The sequence below is a fragment of the Patagioenas fasciata genome, chromosome 3 (assembly GCF_037038585.1).
Source record: "Patagioenas fasciata isolate bPatFas1 chromosome 3, bPatFas1.hap1, whole genome shotgun sequence".
Taxonomy (NCBI): domain Eukaryota; kingdom Metazoa; phylum Chordata; class Aves; order Columbiformes; family Columbidae; genus Patagioenas; species Patagioenas fasciata.
Window position 1 is genome coordinate 15773216 of NC_092522.1, and position 16748 is coordinate 15789963.

Consider the following 16748-nt stretch of genomic DNA (forward strand, 5'->3'; position numbering starts at 1 on the left):
TTTAGTGTGTTTCAAAATGATCACATTTTCTTTCTGCTCCCAAGCTCTGAAACTTATTTGATATGTGTTACTTGAGTTGGTTTGAAAGTGTTCTTGACCTCCTCAGATTATGTCTCACTTTCTCTATTGCATGATAAGGGTTAACTGCCTAGGCTTTGAGTTTGAAATTTATACTGACTAGCTAGGACTTCTGTATTTGGAGAGCAGAAGAGTTTGCCTCACTGAATGATTTCTGTCACTGACCATGTGAGTTGTGAACCACCATCAAAATGTGCTTTTGGTAAATACCTGAGCATAAAAATGCATTTGTCATATATATTCACACTTATTGCAGTAATTTAATGAAAAGAAGTATCAGGAATTACGACTTGAAAGAATAAAAGGCGTGCTTGTAAATATGGATAGGTATTGCTGTACTTGTCACTTTGCTTAGCTCTATCAAATACCTTTTGATGCCTTTAAACCTTTTTTTTTTTTTTTTTTTTTCCCAAATCTAAGGGTAAACTACAGAGTGAGTGCTGCTAGGAAATGAATGTCCAGGTAGGGAGTAATTTATTTACGAGCTCTTTCAAGAAGTGGGTGGATGTAACTTGTGGCACCTCTGAAGACTCTGAAGACTGCAGCATTTGTCCCCATGCTTGGGTGCAGACAGGTTATTGAGTGGCACTAAGCAGTAAAGCACAACTTGAGATTCAAAGAGGCCATGTTTGCTTGCCTGGCCCCATTGTTTCTGGTTGCATGAAAAGCCTTTTTAACCTTTTACTAGCTGTAGAAAAAGGAAAAAAAAAAAAAAAAAGAAGTGCTTGAAAGCAGAAGAGAATTTATATTATACTCGGGGAGGGGAGGAGGAGAAATCTGTTTGACAGAGTTGTCATGAACAGAGCCCAATCCAGTTTGCAGCTGGTCATGAGTGGTGTTCCCCAGGGCTCAGTATTGGGGCTGGTTCTGTTTAATCTCTCTATCAATGATCTGGATGAGGAGATTGAGTGCACCCTTAGTAAGTTTGCAGATGACACCAAATTGGGTGGAAGTGTTGACCTGCTGGAGGGCAGGAAGGCCATACAGAACTTTAACAAGGCCAAGTGCCAGGTCCTGCACTTGGGTCACAACAACCCCAAGGCAGCGCTACAGGCTTGAGGAGGAGTGGCTGGAAAGCTGCCTGGTGGAAAAGGATCTGGGGGTGTTGATGGACAGTGGCTGAACATGAAGCAGCAGTGTGCCCAGGTGGCCAAAAAGGCCACCAGCATCCTGGCTTGGATCAGGAATAGTGTAACCAGTGAAGTGATTGTGTCACTGGTGAGGCCTCACCTTGAATGCTGTGTTCAGTATTGAGCCCCTCATCATAAGAAAGACAGTGAGGTGCTGTAGAGAGTTTAGAGAAGGGCAACGAAGCTGGTGAGTGGCCTGGAGCCACTGGTCTGATGAGGAGTGGCTGAGGGAGCTGGGGCTGTTTAGCCTGGAGAAAAGGAGGCTGAGGGGAGACCTTATAGTTCTCTACAACTACCTGCAAGGAGGTTGTAGCATGGAGGGTGTTGGTCTCTTCTCCCAAGTAGCAAGTGACAGGACAAGAGGAACTGGCCTCAAGTTACACCAGGGGAGATTTAGACTGGATCTTTGGAAAAAATTATTCATGGAAAGGGTTGTGAAGCAGTGGAACAGACTGCCCAGGGAAGTGTTGGAGTAACCATCACTGCAGGGATTTAAAAGGCATTTAGACAAGGTTTTTAGGGACATGGTTTAGTGCTAGAGTTAGGTTAGGTTATGGTGGGACTTGATGATCTTGGGGGTCTCTTCCAACTGAAATGATTCTATGATTCTATGAAGTGCTTGTTGCTAAAATCTCAACTTGCTTTTCTGAGACCAAAGCAAGAGAAACCCACGGAAGGAAAGGGAATGAAAGGATAAGCCAGAGGCAGAAAGTGGAGCTTCTCTCTGGGGTGTGGGCTGTCACAGCCTGCCCACTGGTGGGGGGCCCAGTGTTGCTTGTGCTCTTCCCAGCTCACCCAGAACATCGCAGCAGTGGTGATGGTCTGCTGGAATCACTGCTCTTGCCTGCCCTGTGATGACGGGCAGTCCCATCCAGGGTGGGAGAGGAGCCTTGGTCAACCATGCTGGTCTTCGGTGAAGTTTAAAAGAGGGAAATGGAAGAAGAAACAAGGAATGAATCAAGGAAGAATTGCTCCCCTGGAAGGCTGGGCAGACTGCATGAGTAGGTGTCTCCTATGGCAAGTTGTGCTGGAGGTCTGGAGGCAAGTAGAGGCAGGATGGTTTCTGTGTCAGTCTCTGGCCTGGCTATGCTGTGATGTCTTTAATGATGTTATAGTAAGTATTTTATTTGGGTGAGCAATGGAGTTGCAAACAGTGAATAAAAACGGTTCCTATAATTACCTTTGATCTCCAGAAAGATCTGGCACAGCTCTTCTGTCCCTGAAACTTTATGGTCCCAAAAGACCATAAGTGAGATGGGGCCACAGTTGTTTTTGGTTAGCAATGAGGTCTAATAGCTCCCAAATTCCCAAACTGTAGTCTCTGAATTTTCTTTCTCTTGTATTTCATGTTTCCAGGGGCTATATTACAGAATCGCAGAATCACAGAATGGTTGGGGCTGGAAGGGACTTCTGTAGATCATCACCTGCTAAATAGGTTTGCCTAGACCAGATTGCACAGGAGTGTGTCCAGGTGAGTTTTAAATGCCAGAGAAGGAGACTTCACAACCTTTTTGGGCAGCCTGTTCCAGTGCTCTGTCACCTTCAAGTAAAGAAGTTTCTCCTCATATTCAGATGGAACCTGCTATGCTTCAGTCTGTGCCCATTGCCGCTCATTCTATTGTTGGGCACCACTGAAAGGAGTCTGGTCCCATCCTCTTGACATCCACCCTTGAGATATTTGTAAACATTGATGAGATCCCCTCTTGGCCTTCTCTTTTCCAGGTTGAACAGACTCAGCTCTCTCAGTCTCTCCTCATAAGAAAGGTCCTCTGGGCCACTAATCATCTTCATAGCCTGCCACTGGACTGCCTCCAGTAATTCCTTGTCTTTCTTAAAGTGGGGAGCCCAGAACTGGACGCAGTACTCCAGATGTTGCCTCACCAGGGCAGAGTAGAGGGGGAGGATAACCTCCCTCAACCTGCTGGTCACACTCTTCTTAACGCACTCCAGGATACTGTTGGCCTTCTTGGCCACAAGGGCACACTTCAGACTCATGGTCAACCTGTTGTCGACCAGAAATATTCCATTTTTTATATATATATATATATATATAAAATTATTTTATATATATTTATAAATTATACAATATATAAGGTATTATATATAATATAACATCTTATATAAAATATATATTTATACACATTAATATATAAATGTGACATATATGTACTATATAATTAGAATATATACTATCTATTATATAATATATAAAAATAGATGAGATATATAATTATAATGTAGCAGTGCACCTTTTTTATGCACTAATATAATTACCTAGTTTTCTTTACATAACTTCTGCAGTGCTCACTTGTTACAATTACCTGTGATGCTCTAGGAAATAACTTTTGTTTTCTGTGCTATAGCTGCTACATTTAATTTTTGCAATGGTGGAATAGGTTTTGTTTAAACAGAACTGTTGATTCACCTCATTTACTCTTCACTACTATCAATTTCTACCTGTCACATACGGGACTCATGAACTTAATTTAACTAAAAAGTGTCATTCAGAAAGCACACTGCTTTCTGGTACTGGTCTTAATTTGGACCCTTCTTGGGACAAGCCTTTTCCAGTAGATAATTACTCTCACTATGAAAAAGACTTTATCTGTAATCTGAAAAATCTGAGTTAATTTGATCTGTTGGCTTTTGTTGTATTTATCTCTTCTAGGAGGAAAAAAAAGCTCTTGATACCTAGTGTTATCCTTGGGAGCAACTGTTTTGAAACTGGTGGCTATGGGATGTTACTGGCCTGAGATTCAAGGATGGGACTGGAATGTGGGTGGTGAGGGCTGGTGCTCAGTGCAGTGATGCACCCATAGTTCCTGCTTGGAAAGCAGGTGCTGTGTGTCACCTACAATGCAAGATCCACCCACTTTTGCCTTTTATCCCTGTCTTCCATAATTAGTTTTCCTGTCAGAACTGTAGTAGGTAGCAACCCAAATACACCTGAACTTGTGCTTACGCAAAGATCAGCCTTCCAACAGACCAGTTCTCATCATGAGCTTTGTAGATACTTATACCTCATAGAAAACGGAGAAACTGAGTCGTGTTTTGGTCACTGATGTGTTAAGTTCTCACCACTTACATTTTCAATGGCTGACCATGTCTTTTCCTTTGTGCTTGTGGGAGATGTCTTGCTAATAGCTGTGCCTCATTTAGCCTCCTTCTGACTTTGCCCAATTAAATCTGCAAAAAACTATGGTTAAGCTCAGGTGATTGGGTAATTGAAATAAATATTTTTTAAATTTAAATTAAGGGGCAAAAATTATCATTTTGGCTTCCTATCTTTTGCCAGGGAGAGATTAATTTACTTTCTGAAGTTAGGCTTAGATTTAAGTGCAGGTGAATAGTCCTGAGTATCTAAAAGAGTTGAACTAAGATTTTTAAAGCAGGTGGTTATAATCTCTGTAGGAGCTGTGAAATCTGAGGATGTTTTTCTTCTGCAAAGGCAATACAACTTTCTGGAAAGTTAATCTCTGACTTTGAGGCACTCCTCTGTGGCTCTGCCTGTGAGGGAGCTGCTACCTTAGGCAGCAGATAAGCTGGGAGTCAAAGGAGACCCCAGCACCTGCCCTGGCCAGGGTGCAACCCCACAGGATCTGAGCAGCATGGGTAGAGAAGGGAGCTGGTAGTAGGGTCCAGCAGCCCTGGACAAGGCAAGGAGATGAGCCACATTGTGGTCCATTCAGGGCACTGGCAGCAGGAGGTAGGGACAGGGACGGGGTAGGGAGGAGGAGATGGATGACTACATTGTAGGTCTGAGGTCTATGCAGGAGACAGGGATGAAGACAGAAAACAACATAGCTCAGGTGAGGACTAGGGCTGCAGCCTGAGCTTATCCAGAGCTTGTGTACTGTGGGCAAAGGTTTGATTTGGGTTCCCAGGTGGGGATGATCAGGGTGATTTGGGGCCTGCTTGTAGACTCTGGGCTCTGACACTGTTTAGTTACACAGTGTGTGTATATATACATGTGTGTAGGGAAATGTTTTCATTAGGTCAATTATTTGTGATTGATTTTCTGATTGCATTTAAGAAAAGACAATTATTTAAAAATAGCTAAATAGACACAAACTCTTCTTGCATGGGGTCCATGTAGGTCTTGCTGGTTGAGTCCCAGGTACCACCTCACCTACCTCCCATGGGTCAGGTGCTGACTGCAGCCACCTAATTCCATGGCTGTCACAGTATCAGCATGGTAAGCGCTGAGATTAGGTAGGAAAAGAGACTCCACATGAAGCTGTGTGAAAGAAATTGGATTATGAGCAAAGTGAATCTCGGAATCTAGGGATATGGGTAGGAGAGGAAATAGTGTTTGAAGTCGAGTGGAAAAAGCGGGGTGTACTCATTGTAGAAGTGTTAATTTGGCTAGTGATTACAGTGGGTATATTTTGTACTGCTTCTTGCTCTTTGATTTATTGTTTGCAATTACAAGCTGCAGTTAACAATTCTAGGTTATTTTGCATGCATGTTTCGAACCAGAGCAATGGATTCGCCTTTGTGGAGTCTAATGGAATAGATAATTATTTGGGTCATCCATATTCCAAAGAAAAAAGCACAGGCAAGGATGGAACAAAGACATTTTGTTTATCATCAGTACAATATAATCTCTTCTACAAATAGTTACTGGTTTCCGCCTACTGCTCTTGGGGTTTAAACTAATTGCTGTGTTAGCAGGTTGCAGGCTGAGTTCAAAAGGCTAGAGCTTGTGCAGGTGGTTCTGGAGGGAAGGATTAAGAAGAAAACTCAAAGGCAATGAAAAGAAAGGAATTTTGGGATGCTGTTCCCACAAACAATGAACATGAGTGGTTTTGGTCAGTTCTCGAATGGCTCTTGCAGATTATTGCTAGCTTATTTTTTTGGTTTGTCAGCTATTTTCAGCAACTGGTAAAGTGTTGCTTCTTGCTGTCCTTTATACATAGTCCTGCCAGACGGGTTACTGCTTATTTTCAGCTCCCCAGTAAATATCTGCTGAATCTTTGTGACATTCTAAAATTTTACAAGGGCATTCCCAATTTGTGAAGCAGGAAATAAGTGCCAATGTTGCTGTTGAAGGGGAGATGTATGCTGCAAAAACAGGGAGCAGAAAAAATGTGCAGCAGAAGCAGCAAAGATCCAAAGATGAGCACATGGTATAAAATAAACTAGTCTTAGCTGATGCTATCATGAAACTCTCAGCAGCATGGTTATGCTGTGGGTTTTGGGATGCAGGGATGCATGGGGCACTCTGATTCAGTGTCACATCCATACTTGACATGCGGGGTAAATAGTCCCTAAGAATTCAACAATACCTCCATAGTCATGAAGGGCTCTGTTTGGAATTGGTAATGTACCACCGACATTGATCAACAGTTGTACGTGCTTTAATTTAAATTAATCTGGGAAATGGTAGAGTACGGTGGTAACTTGGGAGCTATTTTGGCCTCTTGGATAAACACCACTTAGACTTGTGTAAATTTGTAGAAGTTATTTTGACAAAAGTACTATTCACCCAAGTTAATATGTCCTTTATTTTGGTGTGTGCTCTATATGTATTTGATCAGTCTGCATACTGTTTACTTAGACTGTAACTCTAATGCTTTCAAGACACCTAGACCACTGGATATAGTATATTTTAGTTTGATTTCTGGCTTAGCTTGAAGACAGACAGTGCTAATATTAATAGACTGAAATAATCTAACACGAATGTTGTGGTTTAACCCAAGCTAGCAATATAACCATAATAGCTGCTTGCTCAGTCCATCCCCTTGCCCCTAGTAGGGGAGAGAATCGAAAGGGAGAAACTTGGATTGACATAAGCACAGTTTAAAAAGAATAACAAAATGCTAATACACTACTAGTAAATAAATATATAAAATAGAATATAAAATAAAAGATACTCAGTGCAATTCCTCATGAACTCTGTTTGCACAAACCAGCCAGTCCCAGGAAGCAGCACCTGGTCCTAGCAGCTGATCTTGGAAAGAGAAAAGAGGAAAAAGGCAGAAAGGCCGACAGGCCTCTGCAAAACAACAGGATGGGAAAAGCCAAACTAAAGCAAGTTCTGAATAGAACTCCCCTGAACAGGTCTCTGTCCCAGCTCCGACAAAGAGAGCATGAGAGAAGAGAGAAACCGGAAGATCCTGGCTCTTCTTAAATACAAAGCATGATGTTAATGAAATGGAATACTCTTATTGATCAGTCTGGATGTCAGTCAAGCTCTGCCCCATCCATGCCCCCCTTCCTTGATGCCTCACACCTGTGGGCAGAGCACTCAGAACATCTTTGGCTCTCAGAACAGAGCAATTGAAAATATTAATGCTGTCCTGGGGTGTTGTCTCTTGTTCTCAAACTAAATTCAGACAATGACCATGCTAGCTATGAAAAAGAAAGGTTTCTAACTGTATGAAGGAAAATTAGCTCCTTTTCAGTCAAACCAGCACAAGAAGTAATTTTGAATGACAGATTGCCTGATCTGTTTTGCCCTAGAGTCAGCATAGTCATACACGAGATGCTCCTTAGATGTTTAGTCCATTGAATCAGAGCCTCTTTGCTGAGGGAGAGAGAAGTAAATATGCCTGGGTAATCATTTCCTTGGAAGAAAATGTTGACAAGCCCTCTATGAATATAGCTTTGTTTGTTTGTTTGTTTGTTTGGGTTTTTTGTTTGTTTTGTTTGTGTGTGGGTTTATGTCAGAGAATGGGAGAATAAGGGAAATCAGAATAGTCCTGGTATGTGGTGTCATTTACCCTGTCCCATCCCTCACTATTCATCCCTATTATCTATAGAAAAGGGCTTTGTTTTTTCTGTCAAATAACTTTGGAAAGCTCCAGTTTTGTCCTGGTTTTGCAAGAAGTTGCCTGGCAAATGCTTAACAATTTTTGGTTGAACTAAATTGTTTTCATTTAGCCCAAGTTCCTTGAGACTTCTTCACCCAGCTACTAATTTCAGAGCTTGCTTGTGCTTGTCCCTCTCAGCTACTTTCATTTGTTTATTTTTCTGCATCTATTCTTTTTTGTTGGTTAAACTCCTTTTGGACTGATTGTGATGGGACTAGAATGAGGGCTGGCAGCCAATGCCATAGATGACTGTTCCTTTGAATGACTCTGCTTTACACAATGTATTGCTTTTCAAGTGTTGCATGCATGTGAGAGATAAAAGGAAATGCTCTGTGGGCTGTTTCATTGCTTGGTTTGCAAAGAGAAAAATTCAGTTCAAAATGAAAAGGTATAGTCAACCTATGGCTAAGGCATCCAACGTTAGCAGGTGATGACAGGTAAGGAATCAGCAAATGTTTACCAAAATTAGTAGGTACTAATTTCTACCATTTTAATTAGTCATATCTTTGCTTATTCCCTCTATTGACATGATCAGACAAATTGCAGTAAATCTTGCTGTTCCTGCTTAAGGCTGTGTCAGCATCCAGTCAGGAGACTCCAAAGGTACTCTCTCTTCCAGGATGCAATTATACTAAAATAGCCATCAGAATTGCCTTTAATGAGCCTTGTTGTTGTTGGCACAGCAGCTCGCACTCTGGTTTCTCAGAGCACAACACTGTGAGAGGTTGTTCTTGTACGAGATGTGGTGGCAAGCTTTCACAGACTGGGAACCCTGAGCTGCCTCACGCCACGCTGAATTCTTGAAACATATTTTTGATGATCAGTATGACTCCACATTCACCATGGATAATGTTTATGTGGGGTTTGCTACCCCTGTGAAGGAGATGTGAATTAGAGACATAACACAGGAAAAGAGTAAAATTTAAGCCAGTGCCAGTTAAAAAACAGGGCAAATCTCACTCTGACAACTCTTTTGCTCATGAGCAAGAAAAACAGTTGCTTAACTGTGTAGCTGTCAAGTAATGTACTAAACAGCTACCAAAACAGTTCTGTGGTCTTCTGAGTCTCAGCAGAGGGGATGACATGCCATGGCATGTGCTGAAGCAATTAGGCGCTGAACCACGAGGTGGGCGAATGCATCTGATGCCTCACTCTGGCTAATGAGGGAAGAGCACACCGAGAATATGGAGGTAGCGATGCTCTGGTTGTGAGTTCTTGGTCAGGTGCCACAGCTGTATGTCTGTGGTGTTGACATGGCTTCAGCTCCTCATGAACCCCAGCTTTGAGGCAGATTGCAATGGTGAAATAGCTTATCTAATTCTTACTTTAAAACATCACATTACTTGATCGCATGCTCTGCATGTAATGTGACTGTCTGGTTGCTTATACTGTGCTCCTGGATTTGAGTGGCTTTTTATAAAAAATAGCTCTTCAGATTGTGAAATAAATGTGAAACAAGGCAACACCCTATTTCTAGTACTTCAGGCAGGTTCTGTTTATTTTAACTCTGTGCACTAATGATACTGATAGAGATACCAGTATTAGCCTTTTTAATCAGTCTTCCAGCAGAAACACCAGGCTGAAGGACCCACCTTACTGGATGTACAGCTGGATATGAGGATTAAGCTGGTAATTACTGTCAATTTTTCTTGAATAAAATCTTCCCTCTTAGATTTAGAGTTAATTCAGCCTGCACTCAGAGGTGCCCTTCTCCATCCTCTGTGACTTAACCTTTCCCTGTCCTCCCTCCCTGACAATGCTCACCAAAGCTGCACATTCCCTGTGCTCTCAAACTCTTGAGTCTCTCCTAGCAACTTTGGAAGGTGCAGAATCGCCATGTTCTCCATACTTCTGAAAAGTGTTAATAGGGACCATCAAGGATATCTTCTCATCTAGGTAGGTACAGAGGGGTTAAAGTGATGAGTGAGTCCTACTGGAGGTGTTTCTCTGTGCCATTGAGTAATTGCAGAGGAGGCAACAGGAGGGTGTTAGTTTTTTTTCATGCTATTTAATGTTATTGTTTCATATCATAGTAGGTGCTAGGCCATGTAGCCTCTTGTAAATCAGACTAGGTAGAAGCAAATATAGAGATGGAAATGTCCTGAATTTCAGGTTCATTCGGGCTGAAACTTCATTCGTAGATCTGTTCTTGTTAATGGTATAGACATCGACAGCTCTGTATTTTAATAATATTAATTTAATGTAGTTTGTCTACATTTATAACCGAAACTATCAAACCCCAAATGGAGCTAAATACATGTCTGTCATGTGTGAAATTTGTAATTAATTATAAGTTTTATTTAACCTTAACCTGGGCTTCCAACTGCAGTTTTATCTGTTCTTATGCCAGCTCTGATTAGTAATTCAGCTTGTCATTTATATAATTCTGTCAATTATCTTTTCTTCTTGAAAGAAGTCAGGCAATAACTCAAGTTGCTTTGCTTGTAGAGAAACAGATTAACTAAAGGTTTCTTTGACATAAAAAAATCTTTGATTTTAAGGATGTACACATGTTGCCCTTGGTATACCTCAGCCTTTGCTTTATGGTCCCTCATGAAAGCTAAGTGAACCTATTGTGAATCGTATTTTCAAAACTAATGTATTCAAGTAAACTGATGGGAGCAATGTGCTCAGAAATATTATTGCTGTTCTGATGTTTCAAAATGTAATTCAATGCAGAATAATTCAAGCTAATTCAGATAATTTTCAAGATCAGATAGTCCAAGCCCTCCAAAGGTTGATTTTTTTTTTTTTTTGGAGGGAAGGGTAGAGGGAAATGGGGGTAAGCCACACAGATGTTAATGGCAGTGGGAGGCCGGCATTTGCCAGAGATCTAAATGTAGGATTTAAAATGATCTAAAGGGACAAACTTTTGTGTATCCACTATTTATACACAAACTGTGCTAGGACACCAGTCTGTGTCCTGGTGACAGCACAACAGGAAATGATGGCAGTTTTTCAGATGATGTGGAGTACACAGAATGGCATCTCATGTGTCTGTGATTGTCCAGCAGTTTTTTTTTCTTCCTGTGTCATAACACCACATTTCCTGATTCGCTGACACCTGTGTTTTTGCAGGGCTTTGGGACGCTGAAGGAGCTTTGCAAAAGGAGGAACACTATCTGAATGGCAGGTGCACAGAATTTTAGATAAATTGACGAGGCAAGGTGGAAGCCTAGCTCATGATAGCTATTTCACAGGTGAGAGGCAGCTTTGCTCTGGTCAAAAGTTTGGGTAGAAGGTGGGAGATGATGGCTAAAGCGTCTGGAGCTGGGTCAGAGGCAGTAGGTAGGAAACGTCCTGGAGAGAGGAGTGAGGGCTCTGGGTCAAACAACAAGATGGATTTGGGAGCCTGAGCTGCCAGGTGTTGGGTGGAAAGAGCTGACCAGGTTTACCTTTTTCTGTGTTTACATGGCTTTTGGGGAGTGATGTTGAAAAACTGTGAAACAGCTGGTGAAGGAATGAAGTGGTGGACACAGGGAATAGTTTGGGAAAGTTGCAGAAGCGTGGATGATATTCAGGTTCGGGTTTAACTAGGTACTTAAGTGCCAAACTGAATTCCAGATCAGCTTAAGAGGTGCTTAAATGCTATGTGTGGCTACCACATTTTCCACCCCTACGGGATATTCTGAGGCTCCTGGGAAACCTTTCATATCAAAGAACTGTGAACTAAATACTGAGAACAGATTATAAGAAGCAGTTGCTTTGTCTTATTTGGGCAACCTTCTTTTGTAATCTCGCTGGTCCCCTTGCAATGTTTGAACTCCTAGTCGATACAGTCTATGGTATAGCCTTTCTGATGCCCTTGTGTGCTGCATGCCAACACAGAGGTCTCTGACCCTCTCAGACCAAACGAGCTGTTGTAAGGGCACTATGTCCAGAGGTGCCATTTTTCAACATCACTGCAGCCACATAAACACAAACAGCCTCCTGACCAAACTTCCCACTTTGGCGGTGTTGTTCTTCCTTCCGTGACTGCTGCAGGTTGCCACAAATACTGCAACTTCCTGCAGAAAGTTTTTCAACTCTGACCCCTCTAGCAGAGGATTATGAGGGTGTTAAATAAGGTGACACATCTCTGTCCCAGCTGGATCAATATTTGAGTTGCTTTTAGGTCAGCCTGTCACAGGTGAGCAGGTAGATACATTGTCTGAATTGCTAAGGAATATTCACAATACCAGCTGCCAAGGATGTAGCTTCTAAATACAGCATCTGCTTCAATGTGATGCCTCCCTTGGAGACCTGTGCACTGTGGGATATGTTTCCTGGGCTGATGGGAACCCCTGGTTGCCAGGTGCACATTTCAAGTGAATGACTGATACCGTCAGGGCATTGTAGAGCAGGTGGAGAAAAGGTTTTCTTTCATCTGGGAACCTTAGCTGCAGTCTGCAAAAAGAAAAAAAAAAAGTCCTCACAGGGAAAGAAAAACAAATGTCTACTAGGGCTGTATCTGCTTTCCCTCATAATTTGCAAGATATTAGACTCTCTGTAGGGGGAAAAAAGAGTCCTTAAAGAAGTCTGATTCTGAGCAAGAATGCTTAAACTCATTTAGGCTGGTCTAAGTGATATGTAGTGATTTGTTTGTGTTTTGTTTGTTTGTTTTTTAAAAGCATCAATATAATATTCTGTTGATGCAGCTACTTTGGGCTATTTCTTATTGCTCACTTGATCTGTTCTCTATGGAAGAGGTGGAGAAGGTTTCCTGGGCTGGGAGATGGGAAGCATGGTCTTGCCCAGAGCTTGCTGAGCTCAGTGGGAAGCCCTGTGTTGAGTTCAGTGTGTGTGATGTGCTGAGCAAAACATGGCAGGGTGCCTGATAAGCTGCATCTCTTGCCTGCTGATGTGAGCTCCTGCTCCCAAAACCAGCTGCTCCTTGTGTCTTTTTTTCCCCACTAAGAGCCCAGAGATGCAACTCCCCGCTCACCAAGCAGTTATAAGCAGTGGAAAACTTATACCCTGTGGCAGATCAAAGAGCTGAGAGGAACAGGGGAGAGGTGGGTAGCAGGCAAGCAGAAAAGGGACAGGGAGATATAGGATTCATTTGCCTGTTCATCCTTGGTAGGCTGCTGCTGTGTGAAGTTTAGATGAGTGGACACAATCAATTTGAATTTGAAATCTGGGAAGACTCATCTGCATTTAGTCTGACAGGTGACATACAGTGTTGCTTGAAATAGACTCTGTGATGAACAAAATGTGTTCAGAAAGGAGTAGACCACCATCTGGTTTGTTTTTTGGGGTCTAACACATATTCCAAGTGGAAAGTGGATGATGTCCTTCAGGTCTGATGTCTTGGTTGTATCTGTAGCTCTGAAATTCTGGTCAGCTTGTGTTGAATTGGTCTCCCCTGACCTTCATCTGCACTAACAAATGAATACAGGAGGAAAGAAATAACAGTAGAAAAGAACCGAACTGGAACAGCTGTAGGGGAAGGAATTTTAAATGATGCCACGCATACTCTGTATTTGTAGTTGGGCTCACTGCAAACCTGTTTAACTCAGAAATGCTGTCTCTTTGCATGCAATACTTCTGCAGTTACGATGTTTGTGATGACTTGGCAGCCTATATGTCACCTCTCTATCAAAGAGATGAAGGTGATTTCAGAGGTTAACTCTCCCAGCTGCTGCCTAAGAATGTAATAGGCTTATCTGTGGAGCTTGTATTTGGTTATTTTCTTTTTAGCAGATTTAGGGTTTGATCCTGCCTGAGCAGAGGACAAAGAAAAATGTCATCATCTGACTGTATCTCTATGTGCAAGGAGGGTGCTCTTCTATTGGAGCAAGCCACTTGCTTCTTGGATTTCTTTGTGTACTGAATGTGTGGGGCAGGATGTTTGCAGGGCTGCAGCTGGGATATTGAAGCTGTTTTGGTTGCTGTGGGGAGTGATCGCTGCTGCTACTGTACAGTCACATCATGCAAAACCCCGGGGTAAGCAGGGGAAGCATATTCTTTGGTGTGTCTCGGCAGCGTCTTGTGCCTGAGAGCAGCAAGGATGGGCTGGTCTGCAAGGGCAGGTGACCTGGAAGTCCAGTGCAGGCTGCAAACCAAACAGGGCAGACCTAGGAGCAGCCATCGAAAGTCCAGATTGCTGGGGAAATCACTGGTGATGAGGCAAGCCCAAGCTGGGAAGCCAGGTCCACAGGATGGAGACCAGTTCAGTAGCGTACCTGCTTGGGCACAGGGGTGGTTGCACCACAGCTGCAGCAGTGCTCAGGTGGGTATCAAGGAGATGAGCCTCAGTGTTAGAGCAGCTCCCAAGCAAAAGGGGCAGAAACCCAGCTGGGGCGTATCTCAGCACTTTCTGCACAATGGCTTTTACCAGGGAACTGGTCTTGGGAAGCCAGCTGAGCCAGGATGGTTGGGCTGTGCAGCTCTTGCATCTGTCCCAGCAGGATATGCCTTTTAAATAAATCCTTAATAGGCCTATTTACTGTTTTCATAACTCTGTGTTCAGTCTTCTCTCTTACAGATAGCTGACGCACGTAATAAAGATGGTAGTGCTTGTGAGGGTGGTTTGGTTGTGGCTCTCAGCATTTTTCCTCACTGCTGCACATCAGCTCTACTTCCTTCTCAAAGAGCCACAGCATACTGCTCTGTATGACAGAGGCAGAGGTTTCTTGCTGAAAACAGGTGATTTTTATACTTGGCAGGCTAATTTGTCATTCATTACTGGAAAGCAATATGTAACAGAAGAGCACAAAATTCTGCTTTGTTCACTTACATGTTAAAACATTCATACTTTTTTGTCTTTTAAGCATAAAAACAAGAGCAAACTACTTACAGGCCTGCCTAGAAGTCTATAGCTATTAGATAGTCATGAGTATTCTATTTACCTATTTATTCTTTTTGAACAATCATTTTATCTCACCGAGCCATCAGTTTTGGAGTAATTTCTTGACTCTGAAACTACTATTCCTTTATTTCAGGCACATTCATTGCATATATCTGATATTTTCAAAGAACATGTAATTGTTAGAAAAGCAGATAGTGTCATTCTCTCAGCACTGTATTTTTCTTTGCAAACTTTTTCCTTGCGAATTACTAATTATTACAGTACTTGAAGCAATTATTGAAGTGTTGCTTTATATTCCTAGCTGGCTGACTTCTTGTGCAGCTTGTTCATTTAGCCAGAGAAATTCCACCAAACCTATGGAGTCTCTTGCTTTCACAAGCTGCCCATCTTGTTATATCCAGGGTGTAAATGGTTCACTTTGATTGTAGCATGGATGAAATCACTGGGGAGAGTCTCTCGGGGGAAATGGAGCCTGCTGTATAGCAGAGAACAAGATACCTCCTCTAAATTGCTAGAAAGTAAAATAGAGAAAATTTGGGAAAAAACTGCTGAACATTTTTTCCCTCAACGATTCCTTATAATTGTTCTTTGCATGGAACAGCCTCCTCAACATTCTACATTGAGTTGACACCTCCTATACCTTGCACTTTTTGCAGTAAACATTTGAGATGGATGTCACTTAGCATCATCTTAGGAGCTGGAGACATTATTCCAGCTACCTCAGGGAGAAGGATGACCCCTCTGGGTCTCCCACAGCTGCATGGAGCTTGTTGTGGGCTTGGCTGGTCTTCAGAGACAGACAAATAAAGAGACAGCCATCAGGAGCTCATCATTTTGACTGCTCATAGTCTTTCCAGGGCATTTTTCAGGTCTATCCTGGGCTTGATGGTTCCTTAACTCCTGCTGAGATTTTGTTGGCTTCCCATCTTTTGGTCACTGTGAGAGCCATTTACTGAGATTCTGCCTCACTCTGCATTGTTCTTTTTTTTTTTTTTATTTCCTTATTCCTCTCACATCAGCACTTTGTTCACTCACCCTCCAAAACTGAGCTATATTGCTATTTTTGATGAGCCTCTAAGGACATAACGTCTTTGTATACATGCTTATAGCTTCTGCATACTAATTATATAGTGTATAATATTATTTACATAGTATAATATTAATATAATTAGATAGTATGTAATATTATATAGTATATAGAATGTATAAGCATGCACACAGAAGTTATGGTCTTTGGGCTTGTTCTTTGGTTTTAGCCTTACAAGATGGCTTTATTTAAAGCTCCTCATCCAGAGGTCTGTATGAATGGACACTTTTTCTCCCATTCCCTGTTGCACTGCAGGGAAAGAGTGATTGATATGCTGTTCAGAGCCAGGGTGTGAACCTGTAGTTTAGTAGGTGAGGTGGTGTGAGTGGTTTCTTCTGTAAGTCTGAAAGGCATCCGTCCTGATCTGAGCCATGTGGCAATAAAAATCAGTGTAAAATTGTGATGTTCAATAAGGTGCCCACTGCTTTATTTTCTTGTCTACTGCCTTTCCCAAACCTCTTGCTGACGCCTCACTGCTGGTGGAGGGTGTTTGATGAATTAATCTTGGAAATATCTATGCTACCCAGCCCAAGAAGAAAGTTCCAGCCTAATACAAACTGTGAGCAAAACACACATAACATTCTTCCTCTTCTGCTGTTCTAGCTCCCCGTTTCTATGGAACCAGTGATCCCACCCTGAACGAACCATTTGGTAACTAGAAAGCATGTGGAGACCTCTAAAGCTTCATGACAACTCAGATGTATGTAGCATGGTTTTAAGCTAGCTTTTGAAGTGCTCATTGCAGTCTGGACTTGGCAACATGAAGCTCTGGGCAGGCTGGTTGGATATTTACCTTGAATGTTTTTTGCAGCTCATGCTGAACACTGTGCTGCATGGCTATGATGATG